Source organism: Papaver somniferum, chromosome 5 (assembly GCF_003573695.1).
Source record: "Papaver somniferum cultivar HN1 chromosome 5, ASM357369v1, whole genome shotgun sequence".
Lineage (NCBI taxonomy): Eukaryota > Viridiplantae > Streptophyta > Magnoliopsida > Ranunculales > Papaveraceae > Papaver > Papaver somniferum.
The window spans coordinates 31990246-32000715 of NC_039362.1; the positions used below are offsets into that span (position 1 = coordinate 31990246).

At 34.8% G+C, this 10470-nt stretch overlaps 1 long non-coding RNA gene across 2 annotated transcripts; it reads right to left on the minus strand.

The window, feature by feature from the left end:
• Positions 1-1536: 1536 nt before the first annotated feature.
• LOC113281314 lies at positions 1537-7031 on the minus strand. Of its 2 annotated transcripts, XR_003326017.1 has the most exons (6): positions 6635-7031; positions 6027-6124; positions 5508-5570; positions 3708-3907; positions 2050-2153; positions 1537-1917 (listed from the first exon to the last, which is right to left on the minus strand). It is a non-coding gene; the product is annotated as an uncharacterized LOC113281314 (long non-coding RNA). The 2 variants fall into 2 exon arrangements; XR_003326016.1 differs by having other exon boundaries at positions 1601-2153; positions 6635-7029.
• Between the last annotated feature and the right edge of the window lie 3439 nt (positions 7032-10470).

The window sequence follows — 10470 nt, forward strand, 5'->3', positions numbered from 1 at the left end:
ATAATGTTTGGGGATACATTTTTGATTAATGCGTGGAGAGATATCTTCATAGTGGGCTCAACAAAAGTTGTGGGGTGACAAATCCCTGTCCCATTGTCCTCAATTGGTATAGTGCTACTCTCTTCACCTTAAGCTACTAACACAAACATTTTTGAGGAGTCTTACACAAATGTCATGGCTTATAAAGTTCCTCACAGTTGTAACATATTCCTTTAGCTATTCTAGAGTGCATCTGAGTTGGGGTTAACCTCTTTATAGATGGTGTTGAAGTTTCAATTCTAGGAGGTGTGGTGGGGTGAGTGATAATTGGAATTTAAGTGGTGGTGGTTTATGAAAAGAAGAAGAACCAGTAAAATTAGTTATAGAAGGATGGAAGGTTTTTGAAATAGGTTTAGCTTTGGATGATGAAATAGAAACATAAGCCTATTGTATTCTTGCAAGGTAAATAACATGAGTGTCAGATGCGGGTTTAAACATTTGCATTGTGGTTCGCATTTCATCCATTAACCCACTAAGAAAAATTGAAGTAAATATTCATTTGAGAGAGATTTGTTGCTGATCTTCGTAAGAGCTTTCAATGTTTCATACCTCTAGTCATAATCCTCCACTAGTCTTGAGACAGTTTATTATAACTACCTATGTAGTTATGATTGGACATCTTCAAATCTACCACAGACATCATTAACAAATTTTTTACAATCAATGAAATAATTACCTTCCTGATAATCCAAAAACCATGGATCTGTTGAACCATCCAGATGCAACGAAGCGAATGCTACCTTTTGATATATACCTCTAGGTGATGTAAATTAAAGATAACGATCACACTTAAGAATCCACCCACAAGGATTGGTTCCATTAAATTTCGGGAATCGATTTTGGGGTTCAATGAAAAATACCTAACTAAGTCCTTCTTAGATGAAAATTTAGTCTTATGAAAATCACCGATTGAACCCAAACTAGAGTAAACTGAAGGATCGATAACATTGGAGTCGGAAGTCGGTAGTAGATCTATATCCAAATATTTAAACAGAACTGAGAACCGTATGGTCATGAAAAGATCTGAAGCTTTCTTTGATTTAGACTGATCATGAAGCTAAGTTTCAATAATAAGCAACTGATCCGAGTGAGTTTGTTGTGTAGCAGCCAACTCTTTTACTCTATGTTTGTCTCCACCGCCTGTCATCGAGTCAGGTACCCAAAAAAGAAATCTGATGCCAACTATATTGTACCACTACACAGACGAGTCGATCAGCATTAAGTAAAGGGAAAAATACCGTTTAGTCCAAAATCCCATCAAAATATACTAGTTAGTCCACATACATTCAATTTGGTACAATTTAATCCAAAAATTATTTAAAATATGAAAAATACATATATAACCTTACTGATTTAAACTTTGGTCCAAATATTTACAGTTTAGTTCGAAATGACTGACTTATGATGAAGTCATCCATTTTAAATAATATAAAATAATCAAATTTAAAAATCTATAAAAAAAAATTTAATAATAATTTGTCTTTTAAACCGTTTGTCCAAAATTCACAAACTTTATATATTCGGAAAGCTCTATCCGAGAGTTATAAAAAGAGTACCCATATGACTATATAATTTTCACTTTTTTAAATCTTAATTTAGATTGGTGTACAAATATGTACACATCTCCAAAAATCTAAAAAATCCAAAGACAAGACAACAGGCAACTTAAATAGTCCACCTAAGCACCACTAACAAGCGTGCTACAAAAATTTAACACATAGCAAGTACCTAAACACATAAGAAGCATGCTATTAACATCAGAAAATCTTAGTTTCCATGGTTTACAATAAACGCCATAGCTTCATGAGTTGCTAATTCTGCTGCCATTATTAGATCTCCTTCATTTTCTCTATCGTCGTCATCATCAACAATGACCATCTGCAAGATAGACCCAACAAAAATTGAATTAAATCATGGACAACTCGACCAGACCGGATCAAACCAGTTTCGAGCTACGGGTGCAACTGTCTGCTCAAAAAAGAAAAGAAAAAGAGTTGTGAGTATCATCACTTTCACGGTTTCACTAGTACTTTTGGGTGCAACTGTGCTTTTGAGTATCATCCTCTGTAATGCTTCCACAACAGACATGATTTAGTTAGTGACTCACAAGCACCCTGTTTACACCATCAAAAAAGAAAACACAAAAATATCAAAAACATTCATCTTTTGTTAGATTCACTATTAAGCTAATTCTGAAAATTTGGAGTAAATGTTTTTACGGAAACTCAACCATGTCTTTAAATTAGGACCCATAAGAAGGTAAAAGAAGATACCTATTATTTCGAGTAATAACCAGCATGTGTACAAACATGTACACCTCAACAAATACCCTTACAATCAACGGGTGTACAACTATATACACATTAGCTTAAAAAGTATGAAACTAGAGTAGGTTCCCAACGACAAAAAACGGTGAATCTAAGCGAACACTAAACTTCAGTTTTATGATTTCTGAGCATCTACCGCCGCTACATTTCTTTTTAATGGAATAGGATCCTAGTACTAGAGTTATCCTTACAATATTATATGCTACAATGCTAGAATTCATAAATTTAATGTGGAAGCCAGGCAACATAGAAACAGGAAACAACTCATCCAGACGTGTCCATATCAAAGTATGGCTTGGATGCAGCAACCGTGAATATTCGTAATTTCGTATCCAACCACCTAGTTATTGATCTTCAGAAGTACTACTACCAGAAGTTGGTTTCGAAAACTAATCTACATTGGTTGAAATCATGTTAAAACTATCAACAGAAACGTAAACCAGAAAAAGAAAAAAAACTCTACTTCAGCGACTAAAAACTAATGCAACTACGTAAGGTTGATTCCTATACTGAAAGGACCATTAAAAACCATGAATATGAAGCGTCAAAAACAAGATCCGCTAACCAAATCTAAAAACCTACAGTGAAAGAAACATGACTTATAGAGTATGACTATCAAAACCATGTGCGCAAACTGGTAACACAAGCACAAGCTTACAGAGTTGTTTTTTTACACGTGCACCAGTTTGTACACCTAGGCATGTATCCAGCATGAGCTTATCAAGTCAATCTTTTCCCCATGTGCACCAATTTGCACACCCTAGTTACGTATGCAAAACATAAGCTTATGGAGTCATTTTTTGCACATATGCACCAGATTGTACACCCTGAGAAGATACTATCTTTATAAAATTGAAAAAGAAAAATGGAGCTACACTCAAAGGCCAAGTTCGCTCAATCATTATATAACTCCTCAGGTTGTTTGGAATAACCAGTACCAAAATGAAATATGATTTTAGTGTTTATTCGATCCATTGAAATGTGCATCAGTCATACATTGAGATGCATCAGCTGTACAAACATAGCTATACTAAAACATCCGTCTATTCATAGTGCTGTAGCATGTGATATATCAAACTATACTAAATTTTTTCATGATGACATCCAAGTCAATAAACTATAACAGAAATTATCTAACTTGTAGTTGAGGACAAAAATAGGGATTTGAATTCTTCCCACATTTTCTACAATAACAATAGTAGTTAAGCTAAAGACTGCATTGACAGTTTCAAGCACAATGGAAAAAATACAAATACACTAACATTTGCGACTAGTTCCCAACATTTTCTCACAGTATAAGATATTGTGAAAACCCCAAATGAGAAAGAAAATAAAACTGACCTTTTTTTGACCAGAAGTGTCCCAAATCTGAGCTTTGCTGACTTTAATTTCAACTTTTAAACTCTGAGTGACCTGTTCTTTTATGTTTCCTTCTTCATTACTTTGGCTGCCAAAATCTCAAAATCTTCTTGTATTACATGCACTCTCTGTTTCCTTAAAACAGACATCCCGATATTTTATGGTCCTTCTATGCATACATCCTGTGAGTAAGAAAATAGTTCATCAAAAACAAATTCAAAGGAAAATAAGTAACAATAGTAATAAAACTCATAATGCTGCAGGAACAGAAAACCCCACATGCTTCAACGATCAAGATGTGCACACATTAACGATCAAGAAATGTACAACTATGTACACATTAAAAATAAAAATGTGTACAAGATTATACACATTAAAAAAATTGAGTCGGTACCTAAGCCAATTCAAAAGAGAGAAACAAATTAAGGACCAACTGGTGGAAAATAAACATGAGGTATGAACCAACTTCAATGCCCAACAGTATGAACCAACTTCAATGTCCAACAGAGCTCTGACCAAGAGGTATGAACCAACTTCAATTCCCAGCAGAGCGACTTAAATTCAACAAGTGTACAATTATGTACATATTAAGAATGAACTGGTGTACAACTATGTGCACATTAAAAGTCAACATGTGTACAATTATGTACACATTAAGAATCAACATTCGTACAACTATAAAATATTAATCCCGTATAAATATTTTTCGAAAAATCAAAAAATATCATAGAACTGAAAAATAAACATGAGGTACACTTGGTTAAATAGCAATTATACAAAATTAAAGCCATAAGAAAACAACACATAGTTTACATGTTTTATGTCTTAGTGGCAAGCAATTATATTTCCTGCTCAGGGAAGCCTTTGGATTGAGATGTTGCAGCGGGATGCTTGTTAGCAATAAAAAAGGATGTCAATAAAACTATGTGAACTTAGATAGTGACAAACTAATTTGAAACTAGTAAAATGGAATGGCTTAAGGATGGGTAGAACTAGTAAAACGGAATGGCTAAAGGATGGATAAAATACATCAACTAATTAAGAAATCTTAGAAGAAGTGGCATTTCTTAGTGCTTTATCGAATCCATGATCAGAATAGAGAAAATAAATTTCTAACCAACAGTAATCACGTGTCAGGTTCTACTAGCTCTCCAAATATGATTGGACTCCTTATAGAAATCACATTGGCGCATCTTTTAGATCTACATGCCCAAACATAACAGAGGTTTTTCCAAAACAGTCAAATGATGTTCAGATCATTATCGACTTGCCTAGTGGATACTTCTCTTTAGGCCTCTACGAATTTAGGGATGGCTATGCTACTCTTTGTCACAAGAAAAAAGTATAAATACACAAAAAACTGGTCCCTACCAAGTCCAAGTGACTTCTTTACTGACATAATTCCATGCTTGACTATACTGACATAATTCCATGCTTGACATTGGCAACAATAACACGCTACAGAGAAGGAAGGAAGATGCGTAGATGGCATGCATCAATGTACATAAATAATGTCGTTGCATAGTCTAAATATCAAAACTCAGAGCATTCAAAATTCCAAGTATATTTATTTCTTATGAGTACAAAGAGTTACAAAGAGTTTTAATACCTATTAATTTAGAAATGTCACTAAAGCTTAATCAAAATATATAGATGAGTTAACACAAATCTAAAGTTAATAAAGGTAAATAGCCAACCATAAACACAAGTGGAAGGAGCAATACAGTCAAAATTCTGAGAATTGTGGGGATGCATCAGAGTATTAAATCTAGTTTTACTCACGCAACAGATGGATGTTGGAGCCACACGAGAAATACACACTTAATGTGGTAGTACATGAGACACCTGCGAACAGAGAGAAAATTACATAAGCCTCAGTTTCATGCCTCCAAATCATTATATAAGTGGAGGAAATCTAGTAGTTTAGTTGATCATAGTATTGGGAAAGAAAAAAAGGCCTAAGATCCATTTACCAGGGCATAATTTTGTCAGAGAATCCCCCACAAGGCTAAAAGTACCAAATGTTGCACAAACATATAACTAGTCGGTGAAAAACAGCAGTATGAGAAGCTGGAAATTGGCATGATTGTTTAAAGAAGATCTTACTGCTCTTCATTTAAGTATTACTAGCTAGCAATTTCTTTTTTTCGACCTAAGAGTTTCAGAAGTTATGCAAGGGACTCTTAAGGGCCTTTACCATAGAAATCGACAGTCATAGTGTTTGATTTAATGAGTTTTTGCTATCGACTAACAGCTAATGCAGGACAATGTTCTGATGGGTAAAGATAACAAAGCACAAACCTGCCCAGTATATAAGCCTCTTTCTGTTGAGCGGGATCCTTCTTCTCAATAGCCTTGAATATATTATATACAGGCAATGCAATCCCATGACAGTGCAACTGCAAACACTCATGTTTAGCTAAGTAAGGCATGACTGATCAGCAATCGGAACGAGATTAATAATTTGAGACCAATACATCAAAATTCACAATGAAAATTAATAAATTTACAGAAAACTTTTCATTTCTTATTCTTACAAAAGTCACAATGCAAAAACGACTAATTAAGCAAATTAGATAATATAATAGAGTCACCAAGTTGTTCTTATTAAGTGGAGATATAAGTAATCTCAAGCCAACCTGCATCAACATAACTAGATCAACAATAGACAATAAAGGAACAAAAACTAATACGCAAGCAAAAATTGTGTTCCTCTTGTATTACGACTAGGACAAACAGAAATATTCAATTATTAATTAAGAAACCTAAGATTCAATTCCCAAACTGATTACTTAGAAAATCGAAAGTAAGATGGAATTCAAATGATCAGATATTCATGATTAGCAACAACACATACAAGGAATTAAAATTCCGAAATTAGATTAAGATGAAAAATCATATTTCATTACCCCTCACTAGAAATCCCAGATCCTAGTTTTACGTTCTTCGCTTTCAACGATAAACTCTTCTGAACTTGAATCTCATCAGTTTTCCCCCCGGACTAATCTTCAGAAAAAAATGTTACTGCTGATAACGATTTAGGTTTTCAAGTTGCATCAAATTTAATCGATTGTTTGTTTGATTCTCAAATTTACGCTTGGAGAAGGGATTAGGTTTAGGATCTGTTCTTTACATGAGAGTTGTTTCAGACATGAAAATGAAAAAGGGGAACTGAATTAAGAAGAAGTGACATCGTGATGGGTATTTTCGACAGTGAAAATTATCAGTTTGGATTAAATCGTTAAAAAAAGGACTAACTCGTCTTCGATAAGGTAAATTTGGATCTCCTAGTACTAGGTTCGAGAGAGCAGGACTAAAATGTTTAAAATACAATATATTTGGGGTTAAACGTCAATTTCTACTTAAGTAAACCACTCGCTTCCTTGTCACAAAAGCAAAGCTTGAATTTTATTAATGAATAATAACTTCCATATCATATCATTACAACTTAACACTTAAATCAATAACTCTTTTCGGGTCACTTTCAAAACCCACGGTCAAACTCATCGGTGATGTGGCATTGGATTGGTGTTAGAGTGGATCTTAGAAAAAAACTTAGATTTCATTTTCTTTATCCTCTGTTTTCTTTCTCTTCTGGCAGCTATACTATATTTTCTTAGTTTCTGTTTTCTAATGTTTATACTGTATCAATTTAATGGATATCAAATCAACCACTAGGAAATGTTAAATTATAGGTCACACATCTAGGATTAAATTGGTATGCTAATATGTCGTTTTGGTAATGGTTCTGTATAGCAATTGATTGGATAGATTAAATTGGTATGCTAATATGTCGTTTTGGTAATGGTTCTGTATAGCAATTGATTGGATAGACTCTTTCTGGTAGACCACATCACAACCGTGGGATTCAACCACTTCTCATGAGTCATAACTCAAAATAATCAAGATTGATTAACGGAAGAACAAGGATGATCAAACACCAAATCTCAAAGAAAACCTTCATGTAGATATGTTTCAATTATTGTTATCCAACCATTTTTTCATCTATCTTTGTCTCCTTAACAAAACAAAGTATTCAAATCTCATTTGTTTCAACCTTAAAAAATCTCCAAAAAATCCCCAAATATCCCAAAAAATTTATCTTCGCTTATAAGCTTAAATCCAATTCCATGAAACCATCATGATCCTCGTAACTTATCAGAATTGGCTGATTCTTCGAATGACATAACAATAGAAAGAAAACAGCTGAAAAATCGGGCACCTAGCTCAGCTGGTCATCCCCGTTTCCCAAAGTTTCATGTGCTCCAGGAGGTCCCAAGTCCGAGCCCCCAATTAACATGAAAGTTAGAGTTAGCTTGCCCCCACTGTGACACAATATCAGCCGCCCCATCCACTTCGGCTCCCTTGGATAGGTTATCTATGAGGCTCGTTGATAGGCTAGCACGATAACATGTTCAATTAATGTAGTAGTACGATGTTGTACCTTAGTTTATTAGGCTTCCAACTAGTTAATGTAATACTCTTTATCAAATAAAATGATTATATATTTTACTAATTAATTAACCGGGCACAACATTTAAATATTTTATAAAGTGGCCTTTCCGTTAGATTTCACCTCCGGACCCACTAGAATAGTCAACCACGTTGATCAGGTCAATTTATCATGTTGAAATTACTAACATGTCCTTCGCAACTTATCTTTACAAACCCTAACTACTAAGAGAAGGAAAAAAAACCAATAAAACAACCACTCATCTTTCCTTACCTCATTATATTTCCTTCATTTAGTTTTTTATGTTTGATGATAGCGATTTCACTGTATAGTTCGATTTGGTATGAATTAGGTTGAAGAGTAGGGGAGATGAAGAAGACTTTTGATTGTTATTGCAGAAAAATACAAGGGAAGATGAAGAAGCCAATTGATTTGATTGTTCGTATGATGATTGTGTTGGTTGATTTATAAGTGTTTTTGTTGATCTTGATGATGGAAAAATCTACAAATCTAATTTATCAATGTTGTTCTGCTATTGACAGTTTTGAAGAAGAAAAAAATCCAACCTCCTCCATATTCTGTTGCCTTTCCTACTGTTCAAATCGATTAGATTACCTACACCTCAGTCCACAACTTGATATTTGATTTCTCTTCTAATACTTCATCTTCTCCGGGAATAATGAACAGGTGATGGAAAAATAAAAAGCTATCACAAAAAATTGGAGTTCTTCAAAGTAATGTGTTTTGGTGATAATTTAAGGTATGGTTAGGCAGCAACCAAGTACAATTGCATGTATTGATGCTATTTTTTTTTTTTGAATTAAAAATTTAGGGTTCTTGAGAAATGTGTAAAGTAAATTGGTTTCTAAATATTCATGAAATTCCAGATCCTTTATATATATTTTTTTAGGATGCGAGTCTGTTTGTATTTCAGGTTGGGTTAGATATTTATTAGCTTGGATTTCTCAATTGTTTGTTACTGGGAATCATAACCTGGACTTGAAGGTTAATTTTGAAGTGTTTGTTAATGGTTGATTAATCAATGGTTTGATTGTTGTTTGTTTTTGAAATTTCAATCCGCGATGGCATCAGTCTGTCTATATGTTTTGATTAGAACTAGTTGAAGAAGATAGTTATATCACCATATCCCAGTCGACAATGGTGATGAATAGTTGGGAAGAAGACGAACATGGTTATATCAGCAACCCGCTTCGTTCTTTACCGAGTTACAAGTCGACTTTGAATGATTCACTAATCTAACGTTGAACCATTCAGCCGATTCAAAGGACTTATATGACTTTTTAACGGGTTGGATAACTGGCAGGTAGACATTAACTGTCGTTAGCTTTTTTTTCCCAAAGTCGACCATTTTTTATAATGATTCGAAAAACGACCAGTTTCTTAAATATATGTCGAAAAGGTGGCCACTTTATTAGAAAGAACTCAATTATTGGGGTTGCCGGGAAGATGTTTTTTTGGGGGCTTAATGGGGTCATGAAATAGTGGTTCTGATAACCCCTTATTCTCCTGTTGATGGTGGATTTTAGTTCAGGGCTAAAATTGTAAAACAAAATTTATGCGCCGACATCCTGCAAAGGATAAAGCCACTGATAAGTGATGAATACTTCTCCACTTTACTAATTCACCTAAAATGGAGTATGTAGCAACAATCCCATATACCTTGTGAATTTATAACATTATTAATGTATGAACAACCTTGTATTTCCTGTATTGCTCCACTCTTATCATTGGTGCGCATGACGACTGAGTGTTGCTCTCAGCAGAGCAACACGAATCTCCAAGCATTAATAATGAATCATGTTCGAAATAACCGTACAGGCTATAACTATCGGAGTGTTATACTAGCCCGATTGAGCATCTGGACTGTCCATATCAGTCTCAGAAACGATCACGACCATCCAACTTCACCAGCATGATTGGATGGCTCAGATCGAATACATAACCCTCAAGCAGGTATTGGAGTATTCACCATCGGACCAATGCGGACCCCGCATGATCGGCCTCCCCAAAAGGGTAGCATGACTTTCCAATTCGTCCAGCCAAAGCAGCGTGGACGAGAAACTCTAAATTAGGGTTTGCAGCACATTACATGTGTCGCAAATCAGTCTCAACCATCCATCTTCGCAGGCATAGATGGAGGGTGTAGATATAGATCCAAAGGGCCCAGAGCATGTCAACACAAACACCGTGGGACCGCCTACATATATGACCGATCGGTCAGGACCAAACATGGATGGTCGTCCCAATTCGTGCGCCCAAACAAGGCATGAC